Here is an 18,288-nt window from a genome sequence, read left to right on the forward strand (position 1 = left end):
CCTTTATGGAGCGGAAGCATGGACACTTAGGAAGGAGGACGAGGCATTCGAGATGTGGGTGTGGAGAAGAATGGATAAGATGAAGTGGACGGAGAGGAGAACGAACGATGAAGTGTTGGACATGGTGAAAGAGAAGTGGCAGCATTTAAATGAGATTGTGGAGGAGACAGGAGGCATGGATTTTAAAGTTGGATGGAGTGCTGAGCGGGGAGGGGACGTAAAAAACAGTTTTACAGTGAAGAATGTGGAGTAGGAATGTGAGGGAGAGGAGGGAAGAGAATAGGATTTTTAGTCAGGACGAAGGGGGTTGGCCATACTGTAAATTGAAGAGGGAAAAACGAGTTGGCAAGGGAAATAGACCAGGGTAATCTACGAAATTCTACATCTAAGCCTACATTAACATGTAAAATGCTTAAACTAAAGTAAAAGGGAGGTAGGAGACCACCTCTGGATCCAACCTACGCATGTCGAATCGTCTACCAAACATTCATGAGAGACTAGTTCCAATTGTTTGTTTAATCACTTTGGTAATTGATTTTAGTAAAACAAGCTCAGATTCGTAAACTCCTTACAGGTTTGATAATGGTTAGAAAGTAAATAATTTTCTCGTAACATGCTGCAAGATCCAGTACAATTGCTGGTGGAAAGTGATTCCTACGTAGAGCTTAATAAAGTTGTAGCTGCTGTTGAACTTAGAATTGAATAATATTTACAAATTGAGTCCATGGAATCGGAATCCAAGCAAAAATATCTGATTGTCCGCTACATGGAATTCAAGATATTTCCAGCTATTCTCACGTTTTCTCATGATTTTAAAGGTTTTCGTAATGAAGTCATAAGTCCACATTTTTAATCCACATTTTTCTTACAAGGAGTGCATAAGCGTAGGTAATTAAAAATTAACTGCTGCGATAAATCATCTGAGTGAACTGAACGAATCGATTTCGCATGTTATCTTGGACAACCCGGGGGGATGGGTTGTTGAGGTGGCCAGAGTGTTGGCTTCTCACCACATGGGTCCAGTTTCAATTTTCAGAGATTGCCCGATCCCTGTTCGAGTGCCTGGGGGAAGGCACTTCAAGAACAAAACTCCGTCCGTCGGATGGGACGTTAAGCCGCGATGCTTTTGGCGCCTATCGTTAAGAGCAGGCTAATGCCGACGCCGGGTCTCTCTACTCCCTTCTTTCCCTACGCTTCTCAAAGCGCGAATGACCTTAGCATTCGGTCGCCTCCTATTAATACCCTACGATATCTTGAACACCGCTTATACGACTGTCTGCAACTGAGTGTGGTTAACTGAAGGGAAAATGTTATATGGGGTGGGAATATAGGAGGGTGTACGAGGGGGACTAGAGGAGCCGTTGAAGGGAAGTACTTCATTATTTGAGTTCTCATTCCATAACAACTCGAGCCATTTCAAACCAGACAATAGCATCTATAGAGAGAATGAGTTACTTAATACCACAGTATTCCTCATGCAGTTTTATGTTTCCAATTAGTGATGGTCCATTTGGCAACTCGAGTTTCTGAGGCTATAATACGAACGTTTGTCGAGAATTTGGCCTCTTGTGATAGCTATAAATTACTGATTTAAAAGTGAAATTACGGAATATTTCCCAACATAATAATATTAAAAACTTTTCGAGCATATAAAAAAACATTGCTCTATATTTCGCCAGTTTTAATAGGTACATAAAACACCTTTTTCTGCTATCAATGGATGATATCTAACTGATTTCCATTATAATCTTCTAGAATTACTTATTTCCTAACTTAACAAACGGACCTCAGCGTCATTTTCAAGTATATAGTGCGGATTACCTAAAAATACCGCATTCACTGTAAGTAACATAAAAAATACGTAGCGTACCATCGATATTTTATTACCATTATTCTTTTGGATAACGGAATTACATTTCAGACATTTATTTTGACTACATTTGTATTCAGGCAGGCATCAATATTTTTTCTCCGCTTAAACTAGCATAGTCTAGAGGGTCAACACGAAAATTTTCATTTTCGAATACAATTTCAAAATAATAAGGTGCAGAAAGCACAAATTTCCTCAACTTCAGTCGATGCAGTACGAGAAGAACCTTTAAATTTTCATTAAAAAAGTTGCTACGCTTGTGGAATCACCTAGAGGAAAAATTTCCAGCGAGCTGTCCACAAAAGTTCCCCCGGTAACAAACGTTGCGCTATCCTAACAATCTCACTATGACTTGCACAACCGCCCGTCATCTTCGACTATTGAAGGAGAAGCGGTAAATCACCTGCTGGACGATCAAATCTCTACTAAATGCCTCAAGGCAACGAATGGACATAGGAGCCCGGCAGCGGCGAGCTACTACAGCAGCATTCGGAGGAATAGTTAACTTCGGCATGGAAGTCCCAGGGGAGGCTTTCATGGTGTGGTGAAGATTCAGCACAGAGGTTCACGGGATATGCATCGCGTGTGTCCATCTTTGTAAACAACAGTAATTGCAGCCGGCTCCTTCAGGTCTCTGAAGTGTCAGCTACGATTCGTCAAGCATGTAATGGGAAGATTTTCGGAAGAAAATGTGAAACAGAGGTGCTTTTTCGCACTCGTCCGGCCACACCTTGACTATGCAGGGAGCTAATGGGATCCGGCGCAGAAATACTTAATCCGTGAACTTAATGAAATGCAAAGGAAAGCTGCGCGATCTTCCATAACTGCTACATGCGTACAGAAAGCGTTTCAAAAACGTTAAACGAATTAGGCTGGAGGCCGCTAGAGACTCGGAGGCTACCCGCTAGGATTACAATCAGATTACCAACGCAATTATGAATAGATATCTTTCAGAGCGACACGGAAAACATCACATCATATTCCGAGGACCGATAGAAAAGAAAAATTAGGAGATATTTTACCAGGTCTATAAAACCTTTGTTTTACGAAGAGAGGTCAAAATGAATCATATCCTTTGCTGAAAGGCAATCATCGACAGCAACAACGTGTTTTGTAAGTGATGAATTTTTTCCGGATAAAGTAAACTTTTTCAGAAGCGACACAGTAAAACAGCATAACCAAAGATACACAATGATATCGTACTATTAATTTTTATTTCAAAACTGTACAACACGGTTCCAACTGGCAGTTATCATATAAAGTACAGAGGCATTTCAGTTACAGATAGATAGCGATTCAGTCGTAACAAACCCCTCATTTTCCGCAAATAACCACCAGTATACTCCGCTTATTACTTCAACGACATAATACGAAGTAGCTATTACTTTCATTTTTCGTCGGTCATAACTCACAAATCCAATAAACTACTTCCTATGATCATCAGGATTTCATACATCACGTGAACTGAATTTATACCGCATCTGGTCCAGTCCAGGACGAATTGACAGGAAAATGAGGAAAACGACTCAATCAACAACCCATATAACTTTCATGGAGACAATATAATAGTAGCTTTATTAAAAAGCAGGATGTTGAATTGGATAGGACATGTTGAACGGATGAATGACGAAATATATCCTAAATTAGCTAATAAGGTAGTTTCCTTCATCACAGAAAACGAAAGGTATTGATTGCGATTCGTTACTCACCATTACTGTATTCATAATATACAAATTATTTGGTTTTAGAAATAGCGGTTTAGACGAATGGCAATGGTCAATTTTATCCTCATTTGAAAAAGCCCATGCCATGCGATCCCACTCCACTTGACGTCACAGGGACCTAGTTTCTATACGAGTAGATAGGAATTTTACATCGTCTGAGATTACCAATGCATGCTTGAGCCACAGAGCTCAGGGAAACATCTCTTAATAATCACTTATTAAAATTGTCTAAGGTCGGAAGGTTTCCTTCGCTTGATAAGGTATTAATAATCCTTATTTAAGCCAAGTGCTACCTGCTAGTAGGGTACTCAGCTACCTGCTGGCATCCTGCGTCGTATCAGAGCTCAGAGCCTCGCCCCAAGGTCACCTCACTTGCGGCAGCGGGAACCAGAACGACGTCACACGGGGTCTTTCCCAGCATTCATACTTACCCGTCGCGTTTTCGCGCGCTTGAAAATTTTCACTTTTCGTTTAATCGCGAAAAATAGATATCGTCATTTAAAAAACTAAAGGCGTGAAATACGTACTCCAGGAGTAATAATCTTTCGATTTAGGCAATAAAAAAATAATAGGATGCCACCCTATTCTTTGGTCCCGGACAGAAGAAGACCGAGGGGAAGACCGAAGAAAAGGTGTATTGATAACATAATAGTCAATCTGCAACGAATAGAAGTGCGGGATGATTGAAGGGAAGGGTGTGGCCAGACGAAGAGAAGAGTAGAGAGCCTTGGTTTTGACTTCGCGCGGTCCACTGGGCCATAACGCGTAAAATAAGGTCTGAAAGTCAACCAACTCCAAGGCAACGAGAGAATACTTAATCTTCTTGTTAGTTTCCATAATCACCAGTATCTAATAGCTATTATACTCATTAAATATCAGAGAAAAAATCACTTAAGTTTGAAAATTGACTGGATAAAGATATCCAGTTCAAATAATAACCAAATGGCGATGGTAAAATGACGTTTGCGAAGAAGCAGGAATAAGGAAAGAAGTGAGATAAGACTGCTTTGTCCCATGTAATTTTTAACGTTTACATTAATAAACTTATGGAATCAAAGATCAAGGAAGAAAAATCAATGGGGTCAAATTCCCATTATACGCTTTTCCGATGACGAAGCGGCGATAGCAGAGCCAGAGAAGGATTGAAAGAAGATTATGGTTAATATGAGTAGGATAATGTTTATATAGCAGCTGAAATCAATACGAAGAAAACTAACAGATAAGATAAGATATTAGTATGCAGGAGAGGAGAAGAAGTGAAGACTAAAATTAAACTAGGGAAACAAAAACTGAGAGAAGTGGATGAACTAAGGTATTTGGGAAGCAGGATAACTAGAGATTGGAGAAGCAAGTAAGAAAGGAAATTATCAGCATGATAGCCCAGGCGAAGAGAGCAATCCAACAATAGAAAGAACTACTAACGACGAGAAATTAAAACGTAGATGTAAGGGAAAAATTCGACAGAACTAACATTTGGAGTAGCTTCCCTAAGGTAGTGAGGCATTGACGATGGAAGCAGCGAAGAAATCTAGGGCGAAGGTTTTCAAAATGTGGTGCTTCAGAAGGATGATGAGGATGAAGTGAATCAACCGAGTAAGAAATGAGGAAGTCCTAAGCAGAGTATCAGGAAAAAGAAGCTTCGAGAAAACCTTGGATCATAAGAAGACGGAGCCACCTTTTTGGCCATATCTTAAGAATATATTGACCAGATGAAGACAATATTTGAGACAAGTAGATGGAAAGAATAGAAAAGGAATATCGCGAATAAAATATATGAGGCGTGAGAGCCAATAAAATTCTGAATTCTTAAATTATAAATCACATAATTAATAAAATTAGGTGAACAAAATATTGAACAGGTACAGAAATTCAACTATTTGGGTAATGCATGAGGGCTCAGGGGACCCCTTCGAGGATAAAAGGCACCGGGGCCGGGAACCAAGCCCGTGGCTTATACGCCCGATCACCCGGGTAGGGGGAGGAGAGGAAGGGAAAAGGAAAGAGGCGCCGCCGCGATAGGAGCCTGACGACACCTCTGGGAGAGGAAAGGTACAGAAGGGACGGGAGAGGGTAACACCTCAACGCTATAGAAGCGAAGGGGGCCCTACTATTAGCGAAACCAGGCAAAGCCATTAATATACCAACGATTTTGGTGAATTTTCCTAAAAATGAGAAAAATCCATCGATCAAATCGTTGGATTCAACTATTTGGGCAGTACAATAGAGGAAAATGGATACAGCAGTAAGGTCATCAGGATGAGGATAGCGTTAGCAAAGGAGGTATTCATAAATGAGAAAGAGCTGATGAGAGGATCGATATATATGAATTTAAAGAAATGGCTAATGAAGAGTCTGATCTGGAGAGTAGCGCTTTACGGTGCGAAAACATGGACACTTAGGAAGGAGGAGAGAAGACTAGAGGCGTTCGATAAGTGGGTGTGGATGATTAGGTGAAGTGGACGGAGAGGAGGAGGAACGACGAAGTGCTGGACGTGGTGGGTGAGGAGAGGCAGCTTCTAAATGAGATACGTAGGAGTCACAACGTATGGATGGAGCGAGTAATGAGCGGGGAGGGGATGTTGAAAACAGAGTTAAAGGAGGGTAGAAAGTTGGCCAAGCAATGGAGAGGAAGGAATAGAATAGGATTTTTGGATAGAGTGAAAGGAAGTAGGCCTTATTGTGCACTGGAAAGGGAATTCCATGATGGGAGGGTATACTGAGAGAATACTCGGATTAACTGTGTGGAAATTTTTAACATTCTTAAGGGAATAAGGAAAAAACTTGTCTATTAAAACAATTATATTTTTTATTTAATTTTATTTTTATATATTATTTTCATCATATAAGCTTTGATTTTTCTATCATGGATGACAGGAGGAAGACAGGAAAACTAATCTTATGCACTCATTGACTAGCCCTTGCTGGATTAACTCCTGTTATCGTCCCCATTGATGATTGCCTAAGACAATCGAAAACCCGGTATGAAAATCTAAAAATTGCGCAGCAAAACAGGAAAAGCTATACCAAAAATTAAGGCTAATGAAGGAAGGATACTAACCGAGCCAGACGAGGTTCATAGAAGATGGATGGGATATGTGTAGGATCTGTAATACAGCAAGAAATGACCGGAACGACTGCAAGTGGAGGACAATGCAGCGGAGGAGGATAATCTTGGGCCGTTGATCTTAATAATAGTGGATAAAATAATAATCTAATAAATCGGAAGGGTGGACAATATTCCGTGTGTGCTTCTGAAGTATCTAGGGAGGAATGCTAAGAGGGGGATTTTATCCAAGATCTTATATCAATAAGAGATGGGAATGCAGCAATAAAGCGAAAGTTCAGCGCTTAGCTGCAAGATGTGTAACGGGAAATTTTAAAAGGGAGGAACGTGTCACAGAGATGTAAAATAATTGGGCTGGAGATATTTTTGAGTCAAGGAGGAGAGATGCATGGAATAAGGGTATCCATAAAGCAAATATTGGTGATACTGCTTGGAAGAACATATCAGACAGTAAGAAGGACCTAGTTATATAGCGAGGAACGATTATGGTTTTAAGATAAATCCTCCGAGGAAGCTCTCCTATACGCTAAAACTTTTCCTCCTTCATCGGGGGATAGAAGACCGGAATGGTTAATCCGAGGATTTATTGGATCCCTTCCCAATTAATACTCGGATTTTTATGACGAGGCTGAAAAAAATGCATTGCAACGCGCAGCCTCCGAGTCTCTAGCGGCTCCCGGCCTAATTCGTCTAACATTTGTACAACGCTTTCTGTTCGCCAGTGGCCGTTTTCGACGAAGCGTGTGGTTTCTTTCGTATGTTATTATAGCCATGGATTTAGTCTTTCTGAGTCGGCATAGTATGAATGAATTATTTGCTGATCATTTATTTATGAAAATCAATAAGAGCAAAAAAGCTAAGCACAGTTTAAATTCTTCTCGACAATACAATAGTTATGAAATAAGCTCCTATAACATATGTAAGAGTTTTTAAACACAAAGATTCAAATAAAAATCTAATCATGAATCGATTCAAATATTGTTACAGCTCCAAAAACAGTGCTGCGGTTTTAACTATTCGTACGATTTCCTCTTAAAAGATTCCGGGATGGAGTAGCATTTTATTAAGGGGAGGCTGGGGTAAATAATTCCAAAACTTGGATGCAGTGATCAGGAAGGATTATAGGTATTGGTCTGTATGCGCTAGGTGTACGTGTGGAAGGTTCAGGTTTTACCGGGTTTTCTGAGAGAAACACTAGTCCTATGGGTAAACAAGTTAAAGAGGCATTTGAGTACGAAAGATGGAGAACAGGAAGTACTTCTTTGGAGAGCCAATAAGCAGTCATTTCAAGGCAACAAAGTACTCGGAAACATATTCGTTTCTGCGACGATCGAATAGAAAAATGGTAAGGGAGCAAAAAATGAATGTAGGTACGAACCGTTTCGGCAGCTGGCGTTGGGCGCTCCAAGAGGCAGGCCGCGGAGGGTGTGTGTGGGCGTTGGGCGTGTGTCGCCGCGACTGAGACGATTGCCTTAAGAGAGGGAAGCGCAGGTGTGAGGGGGGGGGGTAAAGGGGGGGGGGGGTTGAAAGGGAGGGGGTTGCGCAAGCCACGCGTCAAAGGGAAGAAGAGACATTGGGGGAGGGTTGCTGACATTCGGCAAGACAAAAGACCCCGACGGAAGATCGCCGAAACCGAAAATTCATTGCTGAGGAAAGATTCTCATTCTCAAGTGTCACCAATGCCGAGATTGGATTGACGCAGCTCTCCACTCAGTTTTCCGATCGGCTGATCTTTTAACCCCTACATAATTATTCTTAGCAATCATGGAACCACTAAATTCCCCATTTTGGGACCAAGCGAAAGTAAGAACATATATAACGGAGAAGCGGACATCTGCGCGGCATTAGTTCTTGACGTCATCAACTCATCTGCGAAAGGTTTAATAACGTCGATTTTTCTGCGCGAATAGCTCGATTAGTAGGCGATTGATAAATAATAGAAAAACTGCAGTTCTCTTTAAACTTCCCAACTCTATCACAATCAAAATTAAAACACAAATTGTGGACAAGCCCATTGTCAATTTCTCAGGGGCATTTTCCTTAACGAGGATCAACCTCGACTGATCCAAGTCAAAACAATTAGTATATTTTAACACAATTCGTTTTTCATACAAGTTCCGTCTTTTTATGACACCCTTTCATGCTAAAAATTAAACTTAGGTACACAGACTGAATATTTAAGAGCATATATTTTTAAACTAATGGTTGTGTACACCGACTTTTGACTTCATTTTCAAGCATTAGCCGGCATTATATGCATTTTCATTAAACTATCGTGATTTGACCTCAATTCCAGTGTTCATTATCTGATAGCTAAAAAAAAAGTATTGCAACTTTTTTATTGTTCTTGCCCGATTTCAGCTGCAACGAAACCAACGCACATGTTCTTGCTGTAATCAACATTCACCCTATCTTAAGATCAGAATTGCCATAACAGCCCATGAAAAATTCATTTAAAAAATCATAATTTATTACAATGAAAACCCTGATGATTCACATCATTAGTCGATGAAGTACAACAGGAAGAGAATTTCGTGGATTTTAAATCAAAACAGTTTCCTGAACTTCCTTGAGAAATTTCATAAGCAGTATGATGTTCAGAGAACAATGAAACTTCTACTCACAAGTGATTTATTTTCAAAAGTTATTTTAACTTATCAAATGCATTAATCATTGTATGATGCGAAGACAGAATTAACAAAAATATACTTTTCACTGTCTATAAGTATTTTTTCTGCAACAGCGCCAGTCTTCCTTACATTTCTTTCATTTCCCTGACTCTTTACGTGTTGATTTAATGTTTGTCGCCCTTAAAATATTGTATTACATCTATTTAAGGATTCACCTTGAAAAAATTACTTTCACTTCCTCAGAATTCCACCCATGATATCCCAATCACCCGTCAGGCGAGCAACCTCACCCACTAATAAGTCATTATCTTCCGAAGGGAATTACAGCGTGGGTTTATCAAGGAATGCGCTCAGGTCTCCGTTTCAAGTCCACACAGGCGAACAGGAGACAACGACCTATTTACTAAGCCACCGACGGAGAGAGTGAATCTACATCGGCCTAATTGTAAGACGGACGTTTACATAAAAGATATCCTGAACCCAGGAAAAAAAGTGAAACAGCCGCGTGCACGAGAGGAAAGCTAAATACACCTAAGATGAAATTCGCTGAGGGAAAAACTCCTATCAGCCGTACTCTCGTAATTTTAAAATAAAAAAAACGCGAAAGTTGCCGCCCACTAAATTCATGATTTGTTGACGAAATTATGCGTTTCAGCTCAGTAATCCATTCAAAGAGAACTGCTCATTGAAGGAAGGGATCGCTCACAAAAGTGTAGAACAACAACGAGTCACGCGCGGCCAAGACCGAGGAGTAGCGGAGAAGAGGCCACTTACTCGAAATGAGTCCGTGATGTCATCAACTTATCTACGAAAGGTTTAAAGACATCGACTGTGCTTGACCGGGATTTGACCACACGTTTCCAAGTTTACGGTCAATTATGACACACTGACTGATATTTAACACGTTATACGATATATTAACACTGACTGTAGTCATCCTCTTGATTCCAGTGGCGCCATCCCCATTCCTCAATGCAAAAATGAGCTCATTCATCTTTTTTTGCGAGATTGGCGAGTACGGCAGAGGTTGAAAGATTTTTTTTCATTTTCTCAATACGTCGCCGACTGCTCGAGCTAGTCGCAGCGAAAAACCGACGGCCTTAGACCCTTCACCCGATAAGTAGATGAAGCGACGAGCTCATGTCGAGAGGGTCACCGCTTCTTCGCTGCTCCTAATCCTCGCGAATTGGTCCCAAGTGATTGCCTATTATTACAATTATATATGACTTGATTTCATTCATTTATTTAACATACACAATTTAATCAATATAGCTATAATAGGACGAACCTCGTATAATGAATACGAATGACTTTCCAGTAAAACTATTCCATTTCTACGGGAAAAAATATCATAAAACGGACGTCGACGCGTGGGTTCAAAAGCCGTATCTTTAGGCACACTTGCAAGCATTGGGTATAATCCATAAAGAAAAATAATGATAAACGAGGATAAGTAAGCGAAAAAAAGGAATTATTGAGTGCCATACGCCTAAAATAGACTCAGTGGATATACCACGTCATAAGCCTACTGGCAATTTTGTGAGTGATTTTTTCAAGGAGGAATACTACCGAATTGAGCTGATGAACCGTAACTTCTACATACTCATAAACAATGTGCAGTAACTCTTGCCGTTCATTTTAAACTTACTAGAGGGTAAATTATATGAAATATCTTTGCATCATTTGGACATATGCATATAAACACTTGTTGGTACCATTAAAACAGGCATTTTTCCTAGTAGAGAGCCAAAATGTTGACGATGTTTCATGAATTCGTTTGTTTTTTGAAAGAATAAATTATTATATCTTATTATATTAAAGGAAAATGGGTGAACGAGACCAATGCGGATTTCAAGATAACAACTTCAAATCTGCAGGCCTGAAAACAAGTGAAATCGAAGAAAACAAGACCAAAATGACAAATACGTCCTTTTCGAAGGAATTCACAGCACACAGAGGTGGAAAAGAGGGGCTCATTAAGTCACCCGTTATCTGGCGCGAGTGGAGAAATCGTATTTCATACGCCCTGCCTTTTCAATGAGCGTATGAACACTTTGAGGAACCGCAAACATGCGAATGGATCCTCATTAATGCGAGAAGATCCCACGTCGCCTCCAAATTTGCACTGGATTTATTTGCAAGTCTCGAACGAACCATCACATCACACCAGGCATACATGCACTACAGCGGCTTGCACTTGAAATTTCTTTAAATTACTTCCTGGCCAGCCTCTTGTGTGATATTTTTCAAAAGTAGGGAACCAGTTTATTTATACAATCGATTCCTAATATTAGATCTTTTGAGAACGGGTTACAAGAGGGCGAAATGATAAAGTACAAAGCCCCATCTGCCGGAATTGTTGCTTGAATTGGTCTCATGCAGTAAATTATGGACTACCTTAAGTAGAGAAGTGCGTAGATCCGATTATGACCGAAAATTTACGCAAATACATTGCAACTAACAGCTCCAAAATCAAAAAGACGCTGTCCAGTGGTGGACTCACTATAGCTACGTATGATGTTCACTACTGATTGCCTACTGCAGGTCTGACATTCAGCGCAAGTATTTGCAAGTACACGCATTTTTTCTTTGAATAGTTTACATTTCTAAAAATAATGGTAAACTTTGTCATATTGTCATGTTTGTGTATGCTTTCCTTAAAACTGCTGTGTATGTCGTCTTGTTTTTATGATGAGTCCTGCATAAAATACATTTTTAAATGTTTTAATTACCATTAAAATTATTTTATTTTAAATACAAGCGTGAATACTGCCTCATATTGCATATGCATGCAAGCTACATCATAAGGACGCTATTTTGTCTGATGTAAGATTTCTGGAGTATTATGAATTTATTATTTTATGTGATTAAACTTTCAATATTCTATAATTTTATAAGTATAGATTTTCCTTTTATTCAATAGTGAAATGTTAATATGATGGTCAGTGTAGTGATGTTTGAACTTTTTATTTATGATGGAACAACAAATCAATTTATGTAATAATTTGCATATTATGTTATTACTTGTTAAATGTATATTTTAATTGCAAAAATGAGAAAATTAAAAGGCAGAGAATCTTCTAATGAGCCACATATGGCTCAGAAGGACTCAAAATATAAAGGAAGTTATGACCTGCTTCTATAAATTATTTTTTACACTCAATACAAAAATATTTGCAAGATTGATAAACAACGGTAAAAATATTAAAATATATTCTTATTTAAACAATAAAAAAGTACTTTTCCTTAAAGAGAAAAGATTGAATTTTCAAAATTTGTTAAATAATTTTATTTTAAATGTGAAATAAAATATTTTATACTCCACCCTTCATTTCAAACCGACCCAACATTGTTCTTTAGGCCTCCTTGCTCAGCGCAAACATAACCCCTCCCTCCCCCGAGATCCTTTGGAGAACACTATCGAGATTTGGTGGCACTTTCTAGTGTTACCAGCTGTTCTAGTGGAGTAGAGTTGCCTCTCCGTCGCAGCAGAAAAGATCCTTGAATAGTCGTGCGCGCATCTAATCTTGATTTGGGTTGGGCGCAAAGAGCGTAATTTACGATCGATAAATAAGTATCCTTCAGAATGTAACTCACTGTGTCTGGTCAGATTAATTCCTTCGGCAAAAAGGCGATGTAAACACAGCACCACTCATCACATTCGCCGTCTGAGGTAGAAAAAAAATAGACTCGGATTCGAGGCAGAAATCAGAATTAATCCCCTGAAGGAGATGAAAACAAGAATTTTGTATGCATATCGAACGCGAAAAAAACAAGCGTGACGCGCAGCCTGCTGTCAGCTGCGATTTTCCGGATTCTTCGTCTCACAAGACAGTGGCATGGCCACGCAAAAGAACAAAGGCCAAGAATAGTACAAGAGGAAAAAAAAGAAGAGATATCGGATGAATTGTGGACCCCAGATAAAGTGTTGCGCACGAAAAGCTCCAGCCCCAACGAAAAAATACGATCAGTGAAGCATAAGGTCTGCGAGTGTCGAATTTGACTACTGTGGCAATATCTAAGAAACCATATCCCGCAACTATCATCAAAACAGAAGTATCCCAACGGTGTGAACACGCTATTGCCGCGTTCACACGACCTCGGGCGCAACCGAAGTTCGTGCCGTGGTAGTAACCATCGTCTGCATGTGCGTTGGTTACCGAGATATCAATAGCTGGTAACTCGGCCACTTAGCTATGGTCAGTGCTGCTGGTTCTGCCGAAACTGTAAAAAGGAAGTATATAAGGAGAAGAACGATATGATAATTTCGATTTATTGCCTGCGAAAATGGATCGGCGAAGAAGCTTCAGCGTTCACTTCAGCACCATTTTTTCACAGCTGCTGGTTGTTACAGCGCTTGAAAAATAACCAGAGAATTTTTTTTCGTTTTTCTTTCCAGCTATTCGCGGTGAAATAACCGACGGGATTAACCCTTTCGCCGAGACGCTGATGACGTCACTGACTCTTGCCGAGCTGCTCACCGCTACCCTTCTGCCTCACGCATCCGTCCCACATGGTTCCGCATTATCAAAACACAAGAAAGAGATTCTTTCTGCCAAGTGTCGGGTCTCATTGAAAGAGTCAATGAGCCAAAACTCACCACCAAGACGTCACCAACTCTCAGAAAGTGGGCGTCAACTTTCACATCTTTTCGTTTTACATTTTTGAGGAAATGGCTGAATGAGGAAGACTGTTTTCTGGTCGACACTTACCTTTCCCTTACATCTACCGAATATTTTTAAATAAATTACGGTTTCTAGTCTGAATGAACGCGCCCATTTAGTTTCAAAAAGTTTTGCCATCGCATACAACATCCATCGAGATTTAGAAGTAAAATTTGGATGCAAAATGGTGCGGAGAAAAAAAACGTATGCAGTCTATGTTAATAATTCGTATCAATAAAATTACTCTCCAAAAAGTGCTATTATATATATGGTTCTGAAGTAAGATCGTTTACAAAAATAACACAGAAACAAATCGCAGCGTTTGAGAGCAAAGTATTGAGGGAAAAATTCGGCCCCATTAAAGGGGGGTAGACATGGCAAATAAGGAAAAACAAGGAATTGAAGGAACAGTACAAATAATCAGAAATTGAGGGGTATAGTCGGTAGCAGACGACTCAGATGGCTGACGTTTACTATGAAAAAGTGATATTAAAATGGTAAAAAATAATATGAAAAGAGAAACCGGATGGAACAAAGCACACTATTTCCAGGTCAAACAGAAACGATAAATTAAGAGAGATATTTTTCCGAGCGGATAATTATGGGTATTCGTTTTTCCCCCAAACAATAAATATCCTTAATAAATGCTAGTTGGAACTTCGCATTTACTTTAATTTGTTAATGGCTAGTGTCTTCTCACACCCCGAAACACACCTAATAAGCTGACCTGCGGGGTAATACGTATTTTATTTTCTATTTTAATCCCATACCGCCGAATACAGCACATATTGGCCACCTCATAAACGTTTTTTAAACTAATTTAACAAATACGCTTGTATGGACAAAGAATTAGGAAAAATCATCTGGAGTTGGATTAGCCGTGACGCGGTGAAGTTATTTAAAGTGTATGGGTTTTAACGCTCAGCATTCACCGTTTTTAAGCCTTGGAAGATTTTCAGAGAAAATTGAAGGCTGGCGTTTTTATGGAAATTTGCTCACGTTTGAGCCTCTGCATCTTAGCAACGGGTACGAGCTATGTCAAATGAAGTACATATCCATAAATTTCAATCATTTTTTAGTGTACCTGCGAAGTTTCAAATCATAAAAAGCCATTTTGTAATTTTGTCCGGCTCTTTCCGATTTCCGCCCACTGGGCGCCGCCGCGATAGGAGCCCAACGACGCGTCGTCGCGACGCCCCCAGGGTAAGGATAGGAATGGAAGCTCCAAAATCTCGATTCTTTCGGTGCTACCGCGTCGGTTGTTTCTTGATGACAATAGTTTCGCTGGCACTACTGCCAGCGTCTTCTGGTCGAAGATGCCGGTCCACGTCACACATTTATTGTCCGCGCCGAAGGCGCGTCGGTAAACACTGTACCGGTGAGCCAACCACAACCTCACAACAACCAGTCAGACGGATTTACAATTTTAAAGGTGTCGTGCGCATATGTTCTACTGTTGTATGAAGTGTTGTTTGTGTGAAGAGGAAACTTAAAAACTAAAATAGAACATGATTTTTGTCCTTATATTGGGGCTCAGTCCCGTCAGTTGTGACTGCTGCTCTCTCATTGGTCTGTTTGATTAGTCTCCTCCAATTGGCATCCAAGTGGTAGCCATAATCAGTGGCGCAGCGAGGGTGGGGGGGGGGGTTTGGGGGATAAAACCCCCCCCAGAGCTCACAGAAATTTTAAGTAAAATCTATTTTACTTAATTGGATTAATATTGCTTATGGAATAGTGTGAGGATTAATAAAATATCCCTCAGAAGGCTATAAAAATCATTTTGAACCATTTATCTTCATTTTTTTCCGGCGGAAGGCCTCCGCAACTCCCGCTTACCCTGGCGGATATGCAATACCCCAAGCACCCCAGTATTAGTTGCGCCTGAAACCCCCCCTAGCCTTAATTCCAAGCTGCGCCCCTGGCCATAGTCCCTATTAAACGCCAGGATAATAGTAAAAGAAGCAGATATCACCCCAGACTTATCCGAGAAGCAATTGAAATAGCCCGGACGGACATTTTTAATAGGGACGATGGCTACCACTTGGAGGAGACTAAGCAAACATACCAATGAGAGAGCAGCAGCCACAACTGGCGGGACTGAGCCCCAATATAGGGAGGACAAAAATCGTGGACCGGCATCTTCGACCTGAAGACGCTGGCAGCAGTGCCAGCGAAACTGTTGTCATCAACAAACAACCAGAGGCGGTGGCACCGAGAGAATGGAGATTTTGGAACCTCGACACCGCGGAAACCTAAGCAGTTACATAGGAATGGAAGGGCGGGATATACTCTCGCCGCTATGAAAGCGACTAGCGAAACCATAATTTGCTGTGCCAACGACTTTGGAAGATATTTCTATAAATAAGAAAAATCCAAAGATCAAATCTTGAACGGACAACCATATCCTGGGGCCTTATTCTGGTTCTCTTTTTGATATAGCCAACGCGATTTTTCGAAAATATTGGCGAACTGTGACTGAATTCGTATTCTCATTTTCATTTGCTAGCTATTTCGCCAGTAAAGCTTCGCTTCGTCCCTTGGGCGACGAAAAAGTTATGCTCGTTCTGTCTGACGAGCATATAGCGGATGTAAACTTGATGTTTCGGTTCTTATGCTCGTGAACGCTCCATCGGAAATAATAAGAAAGAGACTGACCGTAGTGTTGTCATATAAGAGCTTATAGTATAGTAAATGAAGTAGTGGTAGTAGTTTACATTTATGTCCGACAGAGCTCTAGGCAGTTTAGGGTGTGTAGTACGCTGTTATGCCGCCTTTGGTGTTTATCCAACATCAGCAAATTATGTTAGTATGAGAATATTTTACTGCATTCCTTGCCCATTCTCTCCCTACATAAGTTCCTTAGCGTACGATAAGCTGCTTGTGAATTTCTTCCGTTATAAAACTATAAGAACAGATAACTCTTTTTTTGTGCCACCTGCGTAAGGCTAAAATTGAAAATATAAACCCATAAGTTTCACCGGAGTGACTTTTGGACTCATCGTTTACATCTACAAAAAAGCTGAAAAACAAAGAGAACGGTTTATGTTAAACCACGGAAAACGACTAATGAATGAGCACTATTGTAAAACAATACTTAATGCAGCAATTTGATAAGTCTCACGCAATTAAAAAAACATGGCATAATATATTTTAGAAATATGATTTGAACTTGCCAACGTGCTTCGCGCTCTTCAATTGTTTCGGACTGCGGAGGCAGTGTGTTGATCGCTGAAATTATCTCGTGCCCATTGACTTATGGGTATTCGTCATTGCCTACGTCACAGTATTTCGCCAAGAGAACGAAGTTACACGAACTAAAGCGATAGACGGAGCGAAGAGAACGAGAATAATGGCGAGGAAATTTTTCGCTTCGCTTCGAGCTGCCGTCGCGAAGCGAAGACCCGGACGAAAGGAGAACGGGAATCACCCCCCTGTTTGAGAGGATTTTTCTACCCAGGCGGGAATCGAACGCACGACACCTTGTTTGGCAGGCAAGGAATTTTACCCCGCCGCCACCGAGGCCAAGGGATATATGGAAGAAAACCACCACGAAGATCAAAAATACGCTGGAGCGATGAGGTGAAAAAGGACCTCAGAAAAATGAGAGCTCAAATCGGCATAGCAGAAGACAGAAGGACAGGGAGGCATTTGGTTGGTGAGGCCAAACACCATTTAGGTTTCTCATAGCCACAGGAAAATGGAGAATTTTTCATAAGATACACTTCCCCAGTGGCATAACTATGGGGGGATGAGGAAATAGATCCCCCCCTAAAGCCTCAGAGAAAAAAAATATATTTAAAACTATTGTCTAGTTTTGACATATAATAACTGCATCTCCATAAAGTTCTATTTTTAGTGTCAAAATGATGCAAATGGTATTTCCAGGGATGTCATTCTTCAAAAATTTTACCATCTCATCCCCCCCCCCCAAGACATATTCCTAGTTACACTACTGCTCTTCGCTGTTATCTGAGTCGACCTTAGCGTCATTTCACTGCAGTTATTTCCTTTCAATTACAGCATTTAATCGCTAATAGCTCAAAATGTAATAAGGTGACGGCCTCTACATTTTAATTTCATTATGATTCTTACGCCGCGAGGAGTATTAAAAGAGTATTAATTGCACAAATGACGGATTCACTCGTGCAGTAATTTAAAATTTTCCCTTACTTAGACAAGTACTGCCCACAGAGGCTGCGTTAAAAAAAGCGGATAATGAAACTTATACTCCAGAAATTTGAGCTCGGAAAAACTAATTTTGCAGTCGCCAGTCGATGAAGTAGAGTTTAAATAGCGTGCATTGAAATTCTCATGAAAACGACATGAACTGCACCAA

General features: G+C 40.3%; 1 protein-coding gene across 2 annotated transcripts in view; it reads right to left on the reverse strand.

Annotated features, from left to right (window-relative positions):
• LOC124155465 (pH-sensitive chloride channel 2-like) overlaps nucleotides 1–18,288 on the reverse strand; it is an 87,147-nt gene that overhangs the window by 60,583 nt on the left and 8,276 nt on the right. Inside the window, exon 1 of one of the 2 annotated variants that reach the window (XM_046529298.1) lies at nucleotides 8,037–8,115. The exons of the other annotated variant lie outside the window; for it this stretch is intronic. The gene's annotated coding sequence lies outside the window, so the exon portion shown is untranslated. Of the gene's footprint in view, nucleotides 1–8,036; nucleotides 8,116–18,288 lie in introns of those variants that run through there. 2 annotated transcript variants of the gene reach the window in all.

Source organism: Ischnura elegans, chromosome 3, assembly GCF_921293095.1.
Source record: "Ischnura elegans chromosome 3, ioIscEleg1.1, whole genome shotgun sequence".
Lineage (NCBI taxonomy): Eukaryota > Metazoa > Arthropoda > Insecta > Odonata > Coenagrionidae > Ischnura > Ischnura elegans.